This window comes from Tenrec ecaudatus, chromosome 8 (genome assembly GCF_050624435.1).
Source record: "Tenrec ecaudatus isolate mTenEca1 chromosome 8, mTenEca1.hap1, whole genome shotgun sequence".
NCBI lineage: Eukaryota > Metazoa > Chordata > Mammalia > Afrosoricida > Tenrecidae > Tenrec > Tenrec ecaudatus.
The window spans coordinates 151,939,918-151,963,437 of record NC_134537.1 but is presented as its reverse complement, the minus strand read 5'-3'; positions in this window follow the sequence as shown (position 1 = coordinate 151,963,437).

Genomic DNA, 23,520 nt, shown 5'->3' with positions numbered 1-23,520 from the left:
CTGGTCTTCCTTACATTGAGTTGTAATCCATACTGTAGGCTTCAATCCTAATCATCATCAGGCAGGCCTCCTCGCTTTCAGAAAGCAAGCTTATGCCATCTTCGTATTACAAGCTTTATTAACAAGCCTTCCTCTAATCCTGCATGTTCTTCTTCATATAAACTAATTATTTTCTTAGGATACAGATCGAATAAGTATGGTGAGAGGACACAACCAGTACACATACTTTCCTGATTTTAAATCCTGATGTCTTCCATTGTTCCCTCACACAACTGCCTCTTGATCCATGAATAAGCTTTTAATGAGCATCACTAAGTGTCTGGAATTCCCATTCTTCTCAAAGCTCTCCATATTTTCTTGTGCTACACCCGGTCAGAATCTTTTGCATGAAGCGAACTAGCATTGGTCCATTTGAATCAGACACTCACATGTTTACTCTATTAGTTTTGACAAATTCATCCATCTTCAAAAAGAATAACTCAAGTTCTATCTTGAAGAACAATGATGTATGTTATAGAATAATAGCTACACACTCCCAAGGAAGAACAATTAATAAAGACAGCAATCACGTTTTTGCACTATTAAAATAGTGATGAACAAATTGAAGTACTCTTCCAAAATTGATAAAAAATGCATGGATAATTCTTGGAGATTGGAATGTGAAAGTTGGAGACAGAGAGAAAGGAGTAGGAGCTGGAAAACATGGCCTTGGTGATAGAAAAACAGCTGGAGATAGTGATAGAATTCTACAAGACCAAGGACTTTGTCATTGCAGATACATTTTTCAACCATGTAAACATACATGGGCTCTACAGATGGAATACACAGGAATCAAACAGACTACATTTGTAGGAAAAGATGATGTAGAAGCCCAATACTACCATCCAAAACTAAACTAGGGGCTAACTGTGGAATATATCATCAATTGTTCATATGAAAATGCAGCTTAAAGTTAAAAAAAATTAAAATAAGTCCTCAAGAGCCAAAATATGACATGGAATACATCCCACCTGAATATATTTCATGCATTGAACACTAATGACAGAAGACTTGATGAGCTGTAGATGACATCAAGGACATCATGCCCAATGCACGGGAAGGAGCGGGGGAAGGTCATTAAAAAGACAAGAAACTTTCAAAACACCAAAATGGGTGTCAGTGGAGACTCTAAAACTGGCTCTGTGAAAATAGAATAGTAAATCAAAGTGAAGAAATGATGAAATAAGAGGTGAACCAGAAACTTCCCAAAGGCATCTTGAGATGACAAAACATTATAATGAAATGTGCAAAGATCTGCAGTGGGACAACCAAAAGGGAAAACACACTCAGCATATCACAAGTGGAAAGATTTGGGGAAAATATCATCGCAGGTTTCACTATTGAACAATCATATGGACAAGATATTGAATGATGAAAAATAAATAAACATCAAAAGAAAATGGAAGGCACCCACAAAATCACTACCCAAAAAGAATTAGTCAAAGTTAAACCATATCAAGATGAAGAGTTGATGGTACTGAGGAAGAACCAAGCTTCACTGACAGTGTTAGTGAAAAATGAGCTCCAGGAACTGATGGAATAACAATCCAAATATTCAACAAGCTGATGATACACTGAATAGACTTGCCATTTATGCCAAGAAATCTGAACGACAGCTCTATGGTCATCCAAAAGAAAGAGAACCATATTTGCACCTATTCCAAAAAAAGATGCTACAACAGAATGGGACATCACTGAACAATATCATTAATGCCACATGCAAGTAAAAGTTTGCTGAAAATTCTGGTAGCTGCCAGAAATTCAAGCCAGATTCAGAAGAGGCCATGAAATAAAGGATCGCATTATTAATGTCAGATTTATCTTGATGGAATGCAGAGAATATCATAAAGATGCTTACTTGTGTAGGCCGCCACACTGAAAGCCGGAAGGCATACCTGGGGATAGGGGTCGGGGGTGAAGTAGGCACTAGACCACTCCAGCAATAGCAATGTGAAGGAAATGGGGACTGCACTGGTGGTTTATAACATGACCTGATCTCTAATTAACAGAGAGATATTAATCTACTCTATGTCAGGATCTCTGTCATATTTCTGACTATCTGTATGTTGTGTGTGTGTGTGTGTGTGTGTGTGTGCTTTTCGATACAAGATAGGCAGAATAGGCAATCCCAGGGAGACAGCAACTGGACCAATGGTTCCTGGGGGGGAATGGGAGGGGATGATGCAGGGGGAGGGGAATGGTGAGCCAATAATGGTGGGTACAGGGGAATAGTAGGTTTCTAAAATTGATAGGGAGGACAGTGTAGCGTTTCTGGTTATGTTTGATCAAACAAATTGTATCTGTGAAGAATTACTGAGAGGTGAATGATGGGTAAACGTGATAGTGCAAAAGGAGGGGTAAAAAAGAGGAAAGAAGAAAAATATATATGTAAATACATAAATATATGTGTATTTTGTTTGCAACAAGGAAGCAGATGGGCTTTAGACCTCTACTTAAATCTTACCTCAGTATAAGAATGGTTTGTTCTATAATGTGGCATTGCATGACATGATCGCTTAAGACAAAATAGAAGCATAAGCAAATGTGGTGAAGAAAGCTGATGGTACCCGGCTATCAAAAGATACAGTGTGTGTGTGTGGGAGGGGTGTGTGTCTTAGGGGGGTTGTCTTAAAGGCTTGAAGGTAAACAAACAGCCAGTTAGCTCAGAAGCAACAAAGCCCACGTGAAAGAACACACCAGCCTGTGTGATCATGAGATCTCGATGGGAAACAAATGTACCAGAAGTTAAAGACAAGCAACCAAATTGGTGTGAAGAGACTGGATATAGTAGAGACCCAAAACCCACCTGTAAAATGGTTGGACAGTCCCTCTCAGAAGGACCACATGGAAGGGATCATGAACCACATAATGATCTTCCAGTTCTTTAATATTTCCTCCCATTATTCTTATGATTTCTTATTTGTTTTACTTCATTAATCATGTCATATTTGCATAGGTTCACCTGTGTATTTAAGATCACTTGATACATGAAAGCCAAGATAGATAACCTTTCAAAAACAGTAACAAGAATAATGGTTCCCTGAGGGTACAGGAAGAGAAGGGGTGGGAAGAGGGGATAGGCAGCTGATAACATTGATGGCCCTATAGCCCCACTCGAGGGGAGTGAACAACAGAATTGTATATGAATGGAGACATTGGATGTGTAAGATATGGTAAAAAAATAAAAATAAGGGTTCCTGGGGGGTTGGGCCGGGGAGGGAGGGGATAAAAGGGAGCAGATATCAAGGAGTACAAGGAGAAAGAACGTGTTTTGAAACTGATTGAGGTTGCAGCTGTGCAACACTGTCTGATGTGATTGAACTATGGACTGTTATGAAATCTGTACGCGCTTCCAATAAAATGATTAAAAAACCAACGATGTTAATTTGTGCTTTGTTGACCATGTACAGACATTTGATTTTGTATGACTCATAGCAAACTATGGGTAGCTCTGAAAAGAATGGGAATTTCATAGAAGTTCACTGTGTTCAGGAGGTATCTCTGTACACAGAAGCAGTCCTTTGAGCAGAATAAGGGAATAAAGTATGGGTTAAAATCAGAAAAGGTATATTTCGGCATCCTTACTCAATCTATATGCTGTGGAAATAATCCAAGACACTGGATTGTATGAAGAGGAACGTGATATCAGATTTGGAGGAAGACTTATTAGCAATTCCATATACAGATGACACAACTTTTCTCAATGAACGCCAAGAGGACCTGAAACACTAATGAAAGTCAAAGACTGTAACCTTCAGTATAGATTACAACTCAAAGTTAAACAACAAAACAAAAGGACCTTCATGACTGGAAAAATAGACAAACATTATGGTAAAAGGAGAAAAGATCGAAGGTCTCAAGGATCTCATTTTACATGACTCACAATCAATCCTAGAACCGCATCAGTCAAGATGTCAAAAGATGTTACATTGGGGAAATCTGCCCCACAAACTGCAGCGGTGGTTCTCATTCTCAAGCTTCCTCAGGCCGACACCCTTGAACACCTCAGGCAGTGGTGGCCCCAACCATAAAATTTCATTGCTACTTCATCACTGTAATTTTGCTACTCTTATGAATCATGATATAAATATCTGACATGCAAGATGTATCTTCATTGTTACAAATTAACATAATTAAAGCATAGTGATAAATCACAAAATCATGTGTAATTATATATTGTGAAATATTTTCGTGTTTTCTGATGGTCTGAGATGACCACTGCAAAAGGGTTGTTTGACCCCCAAAGGGTCGCGACCCACAGGTTGAGAACTGCTGCTCTAAAGCATTGTGTGGGAAGGAAAGAGGGACTATAACCCTCCAACGATATAGATCTGACAGGGAATATCTGCCTGTGTGTATTTGCCTTTTGTATAAATTCACTCATGAGTGCGATGGAGCACACAGGGGCAAAGCTATGAAAACTTCTTAGATGTAAGTAACACCTTGAGAGAACGATCACTGGACCTGGTGGCTCAGAAACATAGTCTTGGGTGTATCAACATCAATTGGCATAACATAGTTCACCAACACAAAGCTCTAGCTCCTAATTTGGTGAGCAGCAACTGCAGTTGTAAAAGCTCATGAGTAGCCCTCTAAGATGCAACTAATGTTCTCCTCCCCCATCCAGACGCAGAAGAGTGGCAAAAATCAAAAGGTTCATGAACAAAATTAGTCCAATGGATCGATGGGCCACACAAACATCAGTTTCTGTGACTCTAAGGCCCTGAAGTCCTTGGCTACCACTTACAACTGTTCCGAAAAGGATCACATTAGAAGGACCTGAATAGAGAGGGAGAAAAATGTGGAGCAGAACTCAAAACCATGACGGAGACCCGACTGGTGGAAGCCCAAGACTATGGCCCTTAGTCACCCTTCATATCTGAAACTGAACTTACTCATGTGTTAGAATAACAATCCATTTCTCATGAAAAGTCCATATTTACCCAAAGACAGGCCTGGCAAAGGAGGAGGAATGGAAACGGGAAGCAAAGGGAAGCACTGGGATCCACGAGGGCACCCTGAGGGGACTGAACTGGATGAACTGAAACAAAACAGGCACTGGTTTTAAAACTAATGATCTACTCTGTATGTCCCCACCATTTTCATAGAGAAAAGATGTGTTCTTTAACGTGTTAAAGAGCAAAGAAGTTTCTTTGATGATATAGTGTCTGGGGTCTTAAAGGCTTGAAGGTGAACAAGCGGCCATCTAGCTCAGAAGCAACAAAGCCCCCATGGAGGAAGCACACCAGCCTGTGCGATCATGAGGTGTCGAAAGGTTCAGGTATAAGGCATCGTCAGAAAAAAAAAATCTTACCATAGTGAATGAAGGGGGAAGTGCAGAGTAGAGACCCAAAGCCCATTTGTCGGCCACTGGAGATCCCCTCACAGAGGGGTCTAGGGGAGGAGATGAGTCAGTCAGGGTGCGATGTAGTACCGATGAAGAATACAACTTTCCTTCAGTTCCTAAATGTTTCCTTCCCCCCAACTACCATGATCTGAATTCTACATTGCAAGTCTAGATAGAGCAGAGGAGATACACTGGTGCAGATAGGAGCTGGAGGCACGGAATCCAGGGTGGATGATAACTTCAGGACCAGGGGTGTGAGGGGCGATACGGGGAGGGTAGAGGGTGAGTGGGTTGGAAAGAGGGAACCGATTATAATGATCTACATGTGACCTCCTCCCTGGGGGGACAGACAACAGAAAAGGGGGTGAAGAGAGACACCAGACAGGGCAAGATATGACAAAATCATAATTTATAAATTATCAAGGGCTCATGAGGGAGGGGGGAAAAGGGAGGGAGGGGAAAAAAGAGGACGGTACAAAGGGCTTAAGTGGAGAGCAAATGCTTTGAAAAGGATGAGAGCAAAGAATGTACAGATATGCTTTATACAATTGATGTATGTATAGATTGTGATAAGAGCTGTATGAGTCCCTAATAAAATGTTTTTTGAAAAAAGAGATGATTCTGACCCTAGCTTTACCATTTCCAATGGCCTCCTAGGTATGTGAAATCCGGGCAATGAATAAGACGAACCCACAGAACAAACGATGCGCTTGAATTAGAGTGTTGATGAAGAATGTTGAAGTACCATAGACTGGCAGAAGAACAAACAGACCTATGTTGGAGGAAGTATAGCAAGACTGTCCCTTAGAAGCAAGGAGGATAGAACTTCATCTCATGTACATTGGACACATAATCAAGAGAGAGTTTGATGTGAGGATAGCTCAGGGCAGGGCAATGTTTTATTCTGTTGTACATAGAGTCCCTATGGTCAGGAGCCAACTAGATGGCTCTTCATAATATGATCATAATTGAAAAGCTTAGGTTTCCCACCCTTTCACATGCCCAGGCCCTTTCCAGAAGAGGACTTGCAATGTCTGTATATTAGCAGATGTTCTTCAAATTTTTCAGCATAAGATATTGAACCAGGATTAGTTAAGGTGGCAGTGTCTTTTCACTCTGATTTTCCTTCATGTGGGATGGTTTCAAGAAAGGATCTTACTCCCGACATGATTGCTGAAGACAAATAGGTGCATAAGAAAGTGTGGTGAAGAAAGCTGATGGTGCCCGGCTATCAAAAGATATAGCACCTGGGGTCTTAATGTCTTGAAGTTAAACAAGCAGTAATCTAGCTTAGAAACAACAAAGCCTACATAGAAGAAGCATATCACACATCAGTTTGTGTGATCGTGAGGTATCGAAGGGATCAGGTATCAGGCATCAAAGACCCAGAACAAAAAATAATGTGAATGGGGGGAGGGGGAGTGCGGAGTGGAGGCCCAAAGTCAATCTGTAAGCAATTGGACATCCCCTTACAGAAGGGTTGTGGGGAGAAGTAGGTCAGTCAGGGTGCAGTGTAGCACCGATGAAACATACAGCTTTCCTCTGGTTCTTTAACAGTTCCTCCCCCCACTATCATGACCCTAATTCTACCTTATGAATCTGGCTAGACCACAGCATGTACATGGGTACAGATATGAGCTGGAAATACAGGGAATATAGGACAGATAAAATCCTCATGACCAATATTGAGAGTAGCCATACCAGGAAGGTAAGGGGAAGGTTGGGGGAGCAAGGGGAACTGATCACAATGACCTACTTATAACCCCCTGCCAGGGGGACAGACAACTGATAGGGCTGTGGGGGAGACATCGGAGAGTGCAAAACATGAAAAAATAATTTGTAAACTATCAAGGGTTCATGAGGGAGGGAAGTGGAAGGAGGGGGGAAATGAGGAGCTAATATCAAGGGCTCCAAATGATGAAAATGATGATGGCAATATATGTACAAATGGACTTGACACATGTATGGATGTGTGGATTGTGATAAGAGCTGTACAAGCCCCCAATAAAATGATAAAAAAAGAAAATAAAGGATCTTGCTATTTACTTTGCAGACTAATCAGGCATCATTTGACACAAAGCTGAAGAAAAGAGATTCTGCGTGTTATGAATGTCCTGAGATTCTCCATCTCAGGACACTTTCAATCAAAAGAAGAAAAATTAGACTAAAATAAAGAAGTAGATGGATAGGGAAAAAGAAGCACGCACACACACACACACACACACACACACACACACACACACACCAGGATTTGAAAGGACTTTTGAGATTTTATTATCGCCTTAATTCTATAGTTTGTGATACTTGCACGAAAAGAGATCCATCTTTTAGTTCAGATGCTGGAGAGGGATCAGGAGGCACTGAAATCCTGATCTGATGACCCTCTGCCCAGTTTCCTCTCGGCTTGTAAGACTATACTATCTAAGAATTGATGTCTTAAAATTACAGTAAACCAAGTTGAAGATGCTTATCTGAATGTGCAAATCGGTAGCTATAATGTTAATTTGTCCAAGTACTTGGGCGCTGTCGCTGTACTCCTTCCAGAAGATGGAAGATGGGCTACTGATATTGACGTAGTGGGTGAGGTATATAAGGCTGCTGCATCAGTAAACCTGAGTAAGTAAAACAGCATGTCTGAAGCAGAGTCTTCCTAGTACACGAAATGGTTAACTCTGTCAAAGGAGACTTTGGGTACCCAATCCCAGCTTGATGCAATTACTTAAACATGAATTTAAAATAAAATTAAAGTTAACAGTTTAAACTGATGTTTGAGGGTTTTAAAAAGATTTCGTTTCCTTTGGAACCACTGTGTTATTTGATCCAGAACAACCTTTCTGAGCTCCATGCATAACATCTTTACCCAAGTACCATTACTACCAGATTATGCTCGTAGATTGAATTACAAAATGCCTAAAAAATTTTAAATTATTAAGCTCAGATTAGAGCATTCAAAGACTAGTGTTATTGCAGTCCCCTGCCATATCCTCCATTTACTATAAACTTGCTATATTGGCATTCAAATACAATGTCATAAAGTAAGTATGTAAGAAGGTGTTTGGGGTTTGTTTCAAACTTCTGTGAGCCAAGTTTGCATGGTAACCAAGATGTATAACAGAAACAGTCCAATGGTCTTCATAAAAAATAAATAAATAAAATAATAACTGCCGAGCAGGGCTCAGGGATAGCGCACCTTCTAAGCCGGGGCTTGTCAGAGCGGTACTTGGGAAACTGGACAGCAAGACTCTGTCATCTTACCTTGTCTCAGCGGGACCCTAAATGCACCATTGTTGTAGTCACCAAGTACCAATACATCTGAGACAAAACACCTGAAGAGGCAGCTTCATGGATTTTGCAGAAGCTGCAATGGACCCTTCAATATCATCTTCGCCAAACCTCTGTTTTCATCACTGAGAAATTGGAGACACAGAACGATGATGTGTCCCTGTTCCCAGGGTATCTGCTTGTATACAGTCACCCAGCAATGTGCGCCGACCCGTGTTTTTTCTTTGCACAAATTCTTTGTTTTAAACTTTCAGTTGAACATAAATACAAAGTCAACCATGCTTTCCTATTTTGAATTAGAATTTTTAAAGTATGTGTGTGTGTGTGTGTGAGAGAGAGAGAGAAGAGAATGAGAAGAGGAAGAAGAAGAAGAAGAGGAGGAGGAGGAGGAGGAGTTCTGTTTGACTATTTCTTTCACAATCAGTGTAGGGGACGCCTTTTTGTTTCATGCACCATAAGATTCCCAGATCAATCTGCCCAGCAGATTATTTCCTAGAAAGTCCATCTGGGAGCCAAGTCCATGGTGTTTGTGCCTTCTAGGAAGACAGGCGCTGTCAGAGGTGAAGGAGCCTGAGAAGCTCTGAGACTCAAATGAAAAGAACAGGAGAAGGTGCTTGACATCATGCTGCTTCAGCGCAGGGGGTTGGGGGGGGGCTGGACCCAGGAGTTGGGCATTTATGAAGTTTCAACCTATTAGGAAAGTGCCAAAAGAAGGTGTAAACTATGTGAACCGTCTCAGCACTTTCGGTCTATTTCTAACCATTCAGAGCTCCCCCTTTCTGTTCTGCTAACAACAACAACAACAACAACAAGTGGATTCCGACTCCTGAGGAACCCATGTGTGTCAGAGTAGAACGACGACGGGGGTTTGAAGGCTGTGATTGTGCAGAGGTTGGATCACTGGTCCTTTCAGCTGAGCTGTCTCTGGGTGCAGTCAGACTTCCACTCGTTATGGTGACCACCTCACACATTAATCGTATTGCTGCGCAGGCAGATTTCCCTGCACTGGAAGAGACGTTCACTAACACACTAATTCATACCTACCCACCCACGGCCACTGAGTAAATTCCTACTCTGAAATCAGAAATTGGAACGTCACAAGAAGCAAGATCATGGAATTTGTACTACTGAGAAATGATCAGGCATTATATAAGAGTTCACACCAACGGGGAGGATTTCACAAGATAACTAATTTGTCTTTCCTCTTACCTAAGGATATCCATCGTTCTGATCCTTCAAAAAATATGTGATCCCTGATAATCAAAAGCATCATGAGAGCTTCGTTCGAGAAAAAGAATCTATGCAATCTGGAGTTTACTTTAGGTCTGGGAATTTATACACAGAAGGTACCTGGTTACACAGTCTACGTAAGACTCACCTTTATTTGTGATGCTGATTTGATGTCAGACCAGCAAAAGCAGCAGATGGACATGCAGTGGATGAAAGTAGTAACAATCTGGAAACAAGCCTGTCTCTTAACGCCTCTGGTCCTGATGCTGTAGTGGGGCAGGAGGATAAGGAGGCACATTCTCTCGTGGATCTTCCTGGGTTCCTCGTGCAGAACTCCAGGAAATAGTCAAAGGAGGTCCAGTAGGAGCTCAAAGAACCAACAAAGTGATTCAGCAGATAAGTGACAATATTCTTGACCTTGATCAACATCTGCTCCACACAGACCTTCCAGGAATAACGGTGACTACCCTTTGACCTTTGTTTTCCTAGCATGGGGCACATTTCTTCCAGGCCAGAACCAGTAGAAATGTGATCACCTTGATAGAGTACAGAATGATCACAGTGTCTCATGACTGTTCACCTCAGGGAATGAAAGTCCTATTTGCCCATTTTCCTGTCTGATTTTTTCCTGTTATTATTTCCATCTATTTTCTTTTTAGATGCTGTAGATAAATCCTCTTTCCAAACACTTTGTAAAAATTTTTTTTCTTAAGTGTTTTTGCCTTTTACAAATATTACTGGTATCTTTTGTCGAACAAGAAACCCTAATGGTACAGCTGGTTAAGCACTGGACTGCTAATCTCAGGGTCAGGGGTTCAAACCCACCAGCCACCAAATAGCGAAAAGACAAGACTGTCTGCTCACATAAAGGTTTATGGTCCTTAGATTGGAGCTAGGATTAATTGAGAGCCCCAAACAGTTCTATTCTGTCTTATAGGGGAGTAGATTTATTTGGGGGTTTTGTTTCATCAACAGAACTATCTTTTTTACAAAAATCATTTTATTGTCATATACTTCATGTATCCATTGAATAATTTGATCATATTAAGAAGCATATGCAATCGTCACCATGAGTTCTGAACATTTTATTCTCAATCCCCATCATTATTACCTACCCATTGCCCCCATTCCTCCCCTGCCATGGTCCTAAGCAATTATCAATCCAGTTACTATCGCTATAAATCTACCTACCCTATATTTCAATACAGAAAAGTACACAAAACAAAAACAGGAAGCAAACAAACAAAATCAAAATCAAGACCAGTTAGTAGACAAATCATAGGAAAACTTCCATTGAAAAGCAGAAAATATTAAAAACTGTAACAATTTTAAAATTCATCAAAAGGGAGATCAAATGATAAAGTACTAGATTTTAACCTAACTACACCCGACAAGATTGACTTTACAATGTTCTCTGTCTGATAGCAAGACTATTCACATCCCTGGGCTGTGTTCTGAAGCCTATTCACACCGCTGGACCATGTTCAGAGGGGATTTGCTGGAGCTTAGTCCATGTGGGGACCATGTAAATGGGTTTGGGGCTCCCGCTGTCATCCATCTTTCTGGAAACTAGGTGTTCAGAATTTAAATGCTCATACCATTCCCATCTTCAGATTTGGATTTCATTATTTACAATATTCGAGTCACACCAGCTGGTGTGCTTCTTCTATGTGGACTCATGTGACTGTATTGCCTCAGTTACATTGCTACTTGTGTTAAGATCCTGGACATTATTCTTTCTGATATCTTGGCACCATCTGGTTCTTCATCACTCTTTGCTATAGCACTCATATCTTCAGTGATATGTTCATGAGAGTGAGTATCCCGTAGGGTCTTGTCATAAGAACAAAATTAGCATTAGATTGGGGCTAGAATTAAGTGTGAGCCCCCAAAAGATAAGGTTTTCTACTCCCATAAATAGTTAAAGTCTAGGAACCCGACAGGGACAGTTCCCCCTGTCCTTTATGAGTTTGAATCAAGTCAATGGCAGTGGATTTGGTTGTTGTTTCTGGTTTTGCTGTTGTTGTTGCTATGTATGTCTCTGGTTCCCTTGATGATATCATTTATGATACAAAACATTAAAATCAATCCTCTGTGGAATAAGGTAGCTCTATTGATAGTGTCATTAATTTAGCAAATGGCATAGAATTTAAAACATCATTAAGAAAATGAAATGCATCAAGGATAGGCTGGCTTCAGCCAACAATACAGGAATTGCTGACTGGCACAGATTAAACTCTTAAGTCACCGAACACTATTTACACAAATAATGTTGTTGGTGTTGTTTGGTGTCTCTGTTCCCCTTCATCGCGTCCCTATGCGCAATCGAGTAAAACCCTTCCCGGTGCTGTGCCATCACCACCACTGTTCTTAGGTTTGAGTCCATCGATGCCACTGCCATGTGGATCCCTCTTGTTGAAGGTCTTCCTCCTTTTCACTGCCTCTCTACTTTACCAAGCTTGATGGTCTTCTCCAGGGACTGGTCTCTCCCACAACATGTCCAATGTACACTTGATTTGAAGTCTTGCCATCCTTGCCTCTAAGGAAAATTCTGGCTGTACTTGTTCCAAGATGGATTTGCTTATTTTTTGGCAGTCCACGATACTTTCAATATTCTTCTCCAACACCACAATTCAAATGGATTGATTCTTCTTCCGTCTTCCTTATTCAATGACCTACTTTCACATGTAGGCTATTGAAAAGGCCATTAAAAGACCATGGCTTGGCCAGGTGCAGCTTATTCCTCAAAGCAACATCTTTACTTTTCCACACTCTAAAGAGAGTTTGTGCAGAAGATGTACCCATGGAATGCATCCTCTGATCCCTTAACCACTGCTTCCATAAACATTGATTGTGGATCCAAGCAAGACAAAATCTTTTTTTTCCTCCCAAACCATTTTATTAGGTGCTAATTCAGACCTATCATTTCATAGTTCAATCATATCGAGCAGTGTTGTGCAATCATTACCACAATCAGTTTTAAAACATTTTCTCCCATCTTGAACTTCTTGATATCAGCTCCCCCTCCCCCACCTCTCCTGTGGTACCCTTTAGGAATCCTTATTCTAGTTATTGTCTCTATAGTGGCGCCTATGAAAAAAACAGAACAGTATGTGACTCTAGAAGACTACCAAAAATCACAAAATACAACAGAGATAAATCCCAGTATGAAAAAAACCCCAGAAAATATTAAAAACCAGATCAAGCACAAAGTGTTTCCAAAGGAATATCAAAAGGCAAGATTTTAACCATTCAAGTTGGATTTATCGTTTAAATCTGTAGTCCTCCCTCTAATGCTCTCTGTCTGATAACCAGGTTATTGTCATCCCTCAAGTATGGTTAGAGGAAAACCACCAGAACTTTATTTCCTGTGTATTTTGGTCTTCTGTCATCCATAGCCTTCTGCACACCAGAATCTCACAATTGAAGCTCTGATACTATTTCCTGCTTTGAATTTGGCTTATCAGTTACAATCCTTGGATCATGAATGTTGGTATGGTTCATGTGGGATAGTTGACACCTCACGTATATGGCTGCTTGTTTGAAGACAAGCCTTTAAGACCCCAGATGATTTCTTCACCACACTTAGCTATAGCACCCATATCTTCCATGTGTCCTTCATGAGGGCGAGTATTGAGCAGAGCCGTGTCATAAGAACTAATTGTTTTTACATTGGAGATAAGGAGTCAAGTATGAGCCCCAAATCCATTCCTGAATCTATATTTTTTATCTGGTTCATTTTAGAGACATCCTTGTTAATGTATGGTGGAGAATTTTATCTATCTTCTCCCCGGAGCATGCACACCTTTTATTTATAATATCATTGGTTATCCCGTACTAATAATTTTAGAATACTATTAAGAAAAGGAGATGTAGGCTAACGATATATTGCAATACATGGATAATTGACTTGTACAGAATAAATCCTTACACATCTAGAGACTGTTTATATAAGCAATGGGAGCTGGTGGTCAGGCAAAACTTATAATAATATGCACAGTCAATGTTAGACACACATCTGTCAGAATGATACATATCTTAATACAGCAAGTAGAATATTGGAGCAGTAAATAAATAATTCATTATTCTTGGTACAACTGTCTTCTTCATCTTCACATACTATGGAGTTTCAATCTTAAGTCTGCATCTCTCAGAGGGATGTGATATGGAAGTCCAACTAGGTGAACTAGGCTCCAACTCAAACACACCCATAACCTGAAGACTTAAGACTGAAACCCCACGATCTGTGAAGAAGCTGAAGAATATTATTATAAACTACAGGTGTGTTTGAGTTAGAGCCTAGCTCACCTAGTGGGGTTTCCATATCACATCCCTCTTATGTGGCCTTTGACCATGTTGGGTGCCTTGAAGATACAGGGTGTAATGTCCCAGTATTCTATGACACATAGTCCGAGTCTCCAGAGAGTACATAGAAACTCAGACCATTGTGTCCTATTAAGAGAATACTACCAGGCATGTTTACCTGTTAGGGTCCTTAAAAGTACTATTTACTCAATGCAAGAACACTTTGTTCTATTAAATTGGCATTCCATGATGCATACCTTCCCAACATGATAACTGAAAACAAATGTGTGCATAAGCAAATGTGGTGAAGAAAGCTGATGTTACCAGGCTATCAAAAGATATAGTGTTTGGGGTCTTAAAGGCTTGCAGGTAAACAAGCAGCCATCTAGCTCAGAAGCATCAATGCCCACATGGAAGAAGTACACCAGCATGTGTGACCACGAGTGTAGAAGGGACCAGGGATCATACTTCAAAGAACAAAAAAATCATATCAGTGGGTGCCCACTTTCCTGATATGATCACCAAAGACAAATGTGTGCATAAACAAATGTGGTGAAGAAGGCTGATGGTGCCCAGCTATCAAAATATAAAGCATCTGGGGTCTTAAAGGCTTGAAGATAAACAAGTGGCCATCTAGCTCAGAAGCAAAGCCCACATGGAAGAGGCACACCAGCCTGTGTGACCACGAGATGTCGAAGGGATCAGGTATCAGGCACCAAAGAACAAAAAATCATATCATTGTAAATGAGGGTGAGTGCAGAGTGAAGACACAAAGCCCATCTGTAGGCAACTGGACACAACTTTACTGGAGGGTCTCAGGGAGGAGATGAGCCAGTCAGGGTGCAAGGTAGCAACAATGAAACACACAACTTTCTCTAGTTCTTAAATGCTTCCTCCTCAACCACTATCATGATCCCAATTCTACCTTACAAATCTGGCTAGACCAGAGGATGTACATTGGTATAGATAGGAAGTGGAAACACAGGGAATCCAGGACAGATGACCCTTCAGGACTAGTGATGAATGTGGCATTTCCTGGTGGGTGGAGGGGGAACTGATTACAAGGATATATATAATATCTCCTCCCTGGGGAATGGACAACAGAAAAGTGGGTGAAGGGAGACATCAGACAGTGTAAGACAACATAATGACAATTTATAAATTATCGAGTGTTCGTGAGGGAGGGGAGAGCAGGGAGAGAGGGGAAAAATGAGGAGCTGATATTTAGGGCTCAAGTAGAAAGCAAATGTTTTGAGAATGATGATGGCAACAAATGTACAAATGTGCTTGATACAATGGATGGATGTATGGATTGTGATAAGAATTGCATGAGCCCCCAATAAAATGATTTTAAAGAAAAGACTAGTTCAGGATATCTTGAAGTACAATGTTGTCCATGTTAAGATAATATCTATTTATTTATGCAGAAGGCCAGTTAATGCAACTAATTTTCAAGTTTTGCACCAATTAACTGAAACCAATAATAAAGAAGTTGAACAATCCTGAATAAACAAAAAGTATTGTTAGTTATTTTCCCCCTGCTAGGAAATTGGTCCTCCTCAATTTTCTTTTCTGTTTTTTTTTTTTTTTGCTCACTTTAGAGCCATGCTTGTTAGTTCATGGGGGAGAATCTTATCTATCATCTCCCTGGAGCATGCACACCTTCTATTTATAATGTCATTGGTTATCCCGTACTAATAATTTTAAAACACTATTGAGAAATGGAGATGTAGGCTAACTACACATTGCAAATCATGGATTATTGACTTGTACAAAATAAATCCTTACACAACTAGAGGCTATAAAAACAATGGGAGTTGGTGGTCAGGCAAAACTTATGCATAGTCAATGTTAGGCACACATCTGTGAGAGCAGATGAACTTTATTCTAGCACTGTGTGTGTGTGTGTATGTGTGTGTGTGTGTGTGTGTGTGTGTGTGATATCAGATTAACTCTGTTCTAGCAGCTGGTTTGGTTGTTGTTGTTGTTGTTTGTTTGTTTGAAACCAACGGACATGCACTTGTCTTCTCCAGGAAGTGTATGCTACATTGCTTCCCTCGAGACTGGATTTTCCCATCAGTGTTCCTCATCACAGTGGTAAAAATGTCTGCCAAGTAGGGCTGTCCTTGAAATGCCTTTGCATGGTAGTCACTAAGCCCCTTCCCTTATCTTGAAATCCCAATTCCAGTTTACCTGAGGACCAGTCTGCCCCAGTGGCCTTTGAGACACACACACACAGAGAGGACGATGCATGGTTCATGGGCACCAGTCAGGTTCTCTACTAAGCTCCCAGGTCGACCTGGCCAGCAGACAGGATGGTCTGAAAGCCTGAGCTTGTTCCCATCATGGTGTTCTTCATACAGCAGGGGCCTCACACAGGTATGTCCTTTTGTGATGGACTAACTTCCTAAGCTTGATGGTTTCCAGATCCCTCCATGTCATGAGGTGTTTCATGATTTCATCACTGTTTTTAAGGGATATGTAGTATTTCATTGTGTGTATATACCAAAGTGTATTGTGGATTAAAAAAACACAATTCTTCTACTGCTGAGAATTTGAGCTGTTTTCAACTTCCTGCTTTTGTGAACTGTGCTGCAATGAACACAGTAGAGCATACTGCAAGACAATACCTTTCCCAATTGCAATGACATTCTTATGTAAGGCTATAATCCATGATCCTCATCATTAAGCGGCTCACGTCTTCCTCACTTTCAGTAAGCAGAGCTGTTTCCTCTGCATATGGGAGGTTGTTAATAAGCTTCCCTCTCATCCTGATTCCATTTTCTTCTTCATATAATCCAGCTTCTTTGATTATTAGTTCAGCATACACATTGGATAAATATGGTGATAGAATACAACATCTGTCCCAATTTTAAACTATGTACTATGTACTATTCCCTTGTTCTGTGTACTATGTACTATGTACTATTCTCTTGTACTATTCCCTTGTTCTGTACTATGTACTAGTATGTACTATTCCCTTGTTCTGTCCTCACAACTACCTCTTGGTCCATGTCCAGGATCCATATGCACAATGCAGTATTCTGGAATTCCCATTCTTCTCAAGGATTTACATGGTTTTTATGATTCACACAGTCATGTGTCTTGGAATAGTCAATAAATCACAAGGAAATAGCCTTCTGGGATTCTCGGCTTTGAGCCAAGATGCATCTGATATCAGTAATGCTATCCCTTGTTCCATGTTCTCTTCTGAATCTAGCCTGAACATTTGGCAGCTCCCTGTCAATATACTGTTGCAATCATTGTTGGACGATCTTCAGTGATAGTTTCCTTACATGTGATAGTAATGATATTGTTCTATAACTTGAGAATTCTCTTGGGTCAACTTTCTCTGGAATGGGCACAATTGTGCACTCTTCCAGTCAGTTGGCCAAGTAGCTGGCTTCCAAATTTCCTGGCATAGACAAGTGAATGCTTCCAATGCTTCCTCAGCTTGTTGAAACATTTCCGTTAGTAGTCCATAAACTTCTGGAGTCTGGGTTTTGCCTAGTGCCTCCAGTGCAGCTTGACCTTCTTCCTTCAGTCTCATTGGCTCTTGAACATATGCGGCCTCACCAAAGGGCTGAGCATCCACTGGTCTTTTTGGTCACAGTGACACTGTACTTCTCCATTTTCTTTTGATGTTTCTTGCATAATTCAGTGTTTGGACCATAGAATCTTTCAGTATTGAACTAGAAGGTGGATTTTTTTCTTGAGTTCTTTCAGTTTAAGATGTGATGGACATGTTTTTTCGTTTTGGGTTTTCTAACTATTTCTTTACTCATTTCAAAAACAATATTTTATTGTGTCTTCTTGAACTGCTCTTGGACATTTTCTATTCAGGCCTTTGACTTCATCATTTCTTCTATGTGCTTCAGCTACTCTATAATCAAGAGCAAAACTCAGAGTCTCTTCTGACACCCATGCTAACCTTTTCTTTCCTATCTTTTTAATTACTTTTCTTTTTGATGTATTATGTTCTTAATGTTACCTCGCAGCCCATTAGCTCTTTTGTTGTTTGTGGGCAGTGCAGCAAATCAGTTCATATATATCTTTAAAATTCGGGTGGAATAAAGTTAAGGCCATAATTTGACTCTCATGGGCTTGTTTTAATTTTCTTCAGTCAGCCTTAACTTACATATAAGGAATTGATGTCAGCCCCTGGTAGTTGTTGCATAAATTGGAATAATAATTGTATTGACTGGATTTCCTTCGAGGCTGATAGACATAATCCTATTGCAGACAGTAGTCTGCTTCTTTTTCCCTTATGAATGCAACTCCGTTCATCTTGATTGTTTCATTTCCAGCATAATAAATGTTATCATTTTCTCATTCAAAATGGTTAACAGTTCATTTCAATGCACTAATGCCTAGAATGTTGCTGTTCCTTCATTTCCTTTTTTTGCAAGTTTAATTTTTCTTAGATTCATAATTCATATATTCCAAGTTCTGATTCCTCATCAATCTTTTCAGCTGTTTCTTCTCATTTTTGAGTCAGGTCCCATCAGTAATGAAGGTTCCAAATGTTTACCTCATCAACAGCATTATTATTGACTCTTCTTTGAGAGGGCAGCTTTTCCTCAGCCACATCTTGAGTGTCTTCCAACCGGATGGGCTCATCTTCCGGCACTATTGCCAACAATGTTCTGCTTCTTTTCATGAGTTTTTCAATCTCTGACAATATTTCTATTCTGTCCATAAGGTTTTCCTTGACTAATTCCTCAGAAGGGACAGCCTATTCCTTCTTCATAGTTTGTTCTTAGTTCAGAAGTCCTGTTGAAACCTGTTCCCTTTGGGTGACCCTTCTGGAATTTTCTATACCAATGACACACCTTTCACCATCACAGCAACACACAAGCCACCACAATTCAACACACGGACAGACAAGTGGTAGAACAAACAATGGGGGTTGATAAGAGGACAAAACATTCACTCACTCCTAAAGGTGGAACTATGCCTATCAGACATGTCATAATAAAGTAAGGAATTCATGAAAAACAAATATGTGGTGGTCCCAGGCCACAGTTCACCGGACATACTCAAACCAAGAGACCCAACCAAATTCCAACCATGACTAGTTCTATAACCTTGACATTGTGGCCATCTACTACTTCCCACACCAGGGCATTTCTGCTCTAAGTCCAAGGGAGTATATTATTCCTTAAATCTGCTACGGGTGTAAGCTCAGTTCACTTAGTAGGTGTTCCACTAATCCTTCTGGTGTAGCTTGTGAAAAATGTTGTGGGCCCTGAAAGGACAGAGTCTAGAGTCCTAGTAGTCTACAAACCTGGGCCACCAAGGAATGGATAGCCTATAGGACAAAGCATCCAATTAGGAACATAGTATTGTGGGCACTCTCCTCTTGGTTTCTATGTAAGTGGTGTTTAGTGTTTTTCCCCAGGGGAAGTTCTTCCTCCCAGTTTGCCAGCCAACAGGAGTGTAATCTAGAGATATATATGCACTCCGCCTATCTTGACTTGATTTTCTATGAAGGTTTGCTTATCACTCTTGTAGGAGGGTCTGCTGAGTGGAGGAGGCCTTAGCACAGTGCTCTATGGCAGCAAATGGTTTGTTCCCTCTCCCCAATTGAGACATGAATCCCTGCAATCCTTTGTGGTTTTTAAAAAATTGACCATCTAATGATTGATTTGCCATATTTATATATTATGCCAGTTGGTGCACATTCATACTTAACTATAATTGATAGAATATTTTTGCACATTTATTCATGATAAATACTGGAAGATTTCATTTTTTTCAAAGTTGCTTTTAAGATGTAGCTATAAAGGAGGCGATATATGGTTCATGGACACTGGGTAGGCTCCCTATCTTGTTGCTTGGATGATGCGATTAGAAGATTTTTTACCTGAGAACAGAAACTTGTATCTTCTGTGCGTTCATACCCATAAAAGTGGACTCATACAATATGTGTCTGTTTCTGTTTGATTAACTTTACTCAGCATAATGATTTCCAGGTCTATTCATATCATGATATGTTTCACCACTGATTTTAAAGGATGCACAGAATTCCATTGTGCGTATGTACCAGGTTTTGGGGTTTGTTTTTTGTTTTAGTCCATTTTTTCTATTGATGGATTTTTGGACCGTTTCCAACTTCTTGCTGTTGTGAACATCGGAGACCATACATTTATTGTGCTTTATCTCTTATTTCTTTGGGATATATGCACAGTAAAGGTACTGTCAGGTCATATGCTATTTCTAGGAGTACTGCGGTGTAGTGGTTATAAGTTGGGCTGCAGTTCAAAACCACCAGCCACTCCATATGAAAAACATGAGGCTTTCTACTCCCATAAAGAGTTACAGCCTCAAAAACCCACAGACCCTGCCCTATAGGGTCGCCATAACTCAGAATTGACTCAATGGAATGAGTTTATGGGGTTTATATTTCCAGTTGATCAGGTAGTGCCATGTCATTTCCCACAATGGTTGCTCATATTTACAATCCCACCGCAGTGTATGAGGGTTCCAGTCTCCCTGAACCCGCTCCAGCATGTGTTGCTCTCTGTTTTGTTTTGGAATTGGACTATCGTTGTCCATGTAAGGTCATCTCTCATTGTTACTTGAATGTGTTTTTCCTGGATGGCTAGTGATTGTGAGCATTTTCTCATGTGTTTGTTAGCCATTCTTGTCCTTGAATGTCCTTTAGCTTTCTTCATGTATGACGTTCTTGATGTCCTCCTGCTGCTCATCAGGACTTCTGTTGTTAGTGTTCAATGCAGAAAATCTTTTTGTGAGATGTTCTTGAAATTCGGATGGGATAGACCCAAGATCATATTTTGTATCTTGTGGACTTTTCATTTTATTCAGCTTCAACCTGAACTTACATATGAACAATTGATGGTCTGTTCCACAGTTAGCTCTTTTCTCATTTCTAACTGCTGATATTGAGTTTGTCCATTGTTTCTTCCCACAGATGTAGTCAAGTTGATTCCTATGTATTTCTCCATCTGGAGAAATCCAGGTATATAGCCACCCTTTGTGTTAGTTGATAAAAGTATGTTTGTGATACAGAAGTTGTTGCTCTTGCAAAGTTCCCTCATAAGGTATCCACCTTTGTTACTATCACCAAAGCCATATTTTCAACTACTATTCCTTTCTTTTTGCTTAGATATACATATGGCTATGAATATAGACATGGATATGGATATAGGTATAGATGTGATGATATAGGTGATTATCTATCTATCTACTTACTAGATAGAAAGAGGTCAATTGCTATCAAGTCAATTCCAACTCATATATAAGTCAATACTTTACTGGTTTGCTTCTCCAAAGAACCATGCCTAAGACAGAAATACGTGAATTAGTACATTTAAAGCATTTAGCTCAGTTTCTGGAATATAGTAAAGGAGCCCTGGTTGTTCAATGGTTAAAGCAAAAGGCTAAAGATTAGAGTCACCAACAACTCTGCTTCTGTAAGAATGGGCAGCCTTGGAAACCAGATGGGAAACTTTACTTTGCCTACAGGTTTACTCTGAGTTGGAATGAACTTGTTGGACATAGCAAGTGGCACTGTGGGTTAGGGATTGGGCTGCTAATTGCAAAGTCAGCAGTTTAAATTCACCATCTGTTTCATGGGAGAACTATGAGGCTGTCTGTTCCTGTCAAGATTTACAGTCTTGGAAAGCCTCTCTAGGGTCACAGTGAGCTGGAATCGACTCAATGGTAGTGAAATGATCACACTCAAGTCTATTAAATTTTCTCTGCTGGCACTTCAACTCAAAAACACCCATGATCATTTAATATGGATATCTTAGATTCCTCATATTTAACTTAGACCGTCTTGGTTTTCAAGTAAGCGGAGTCAAACTTGTCTTTACCCAAACTGATTCCCAGTTTCATCAGACATCAAAGGGCACATCCTGCAGAAAGTGCCTGTCAACCAATGCGCACATGCATCCCCTCTCTTTCCACGCCCTCACGCCCGTGTCCCAGCACTTCATCCTCAGCTGTCCCACTTGCAACCCAGTGAGCTTCCTCCATTCTGTGCTGACGTGAGCTCCAGAGAGTTTTAATTTATTTTCTTCTTTCTCTCTTTCTTTCTTTCGTTTTTCAATAATCTTTTGTTGCTCAGTTAAAATGCTTGGAGACACTGAGCTCCTATTAAAGATAATGGAAAAACTTGGAAATGAGTAACAGTGATGATTGGATAGCATGATGCCGTAATTCATGTCATGGAAATATACATGTGAAGCCAGTTGAAGGGAAACGGTTTGTTGGAGCTATCTTTGCCACACTTAAAGACATGGGGAGGATGCGTTCATATGCAAAAATAAGATGTTTGTTGTTGTTTAAAAACTGTAATCTTTACTTATATTGGCTAGTCATAAGTGACTCCATCAGAGTGGAGGGAAACTGGGGAGTCTTTGAATAACTAAGCTGCAGAGCACCAACTTATTACCATTTCTTGACCAGAGATTTGGAAATTTATATTTGTTCTGCGCGGCTTTAATTATTCAAGGAATCGTCTAAGCCTTCACACGTCGCACCATCCTTTGTAAGCCCCACCCACCTACCCATGACTATTTTCCTGGGACAGCATGCCATCAAAGAGAGCTGCGGTTGGTGGTGTGGTCTTAGCTTTTGTTGCTTTATTTTGTAAGCTGATTTTGGCAAATCAGTCAGCCAGTGTACTAGCTCCTCCATCTGCAATGCTAATTGAATCCACACCGTTAGATGTAATCCTGCAACTCTGTAGACTACATTAGTTGTCCGCGTTTTCTGCTACTTGAAGCATATTTAGTTTACAAGCTACTACTGGCTGTCTCATGGCAATGTTTGGCCAGGAATTGTTTTTGCGCGCGTGTGTGTGTTTTGTATTGTTTAGTGAAGTTTGTAATCCAATGGACACACAAAACTGCTCTCAGGAAAACAGTTTCATAAATTAATAAATGTAAGGGCATTGGGGGAGCTCCGGGTAGGGCGCGGAGACCAGCCAGTCTTTACACAGGTGCTGTGTGACCCTTCATGTTGCAGGGCAGGCATGAAGCACTTATACAAATGAGTGAGGAAGGTAAGGAAGCACACTTATACAGATGAGTGATGATACAATGTCTGAGTATGGAAAATAAGACTCTCTCTGAAACACATTTCTGGCACAGATTAAAAAATGTATGTAGGGGGGAATTTTGATTTTTTAAAATGTCAATATATATATTATATATTTATATATACACATACATCCCAAGTTCTGCATATCCCACCCAAAGGAAGTTCGCTCCTCCTGCTTACTGTCAAGCATAAACGATACGTCCAGGTGACTCCAAAGGCGCTAGTAGAGGTTAAAGGAGACGGAT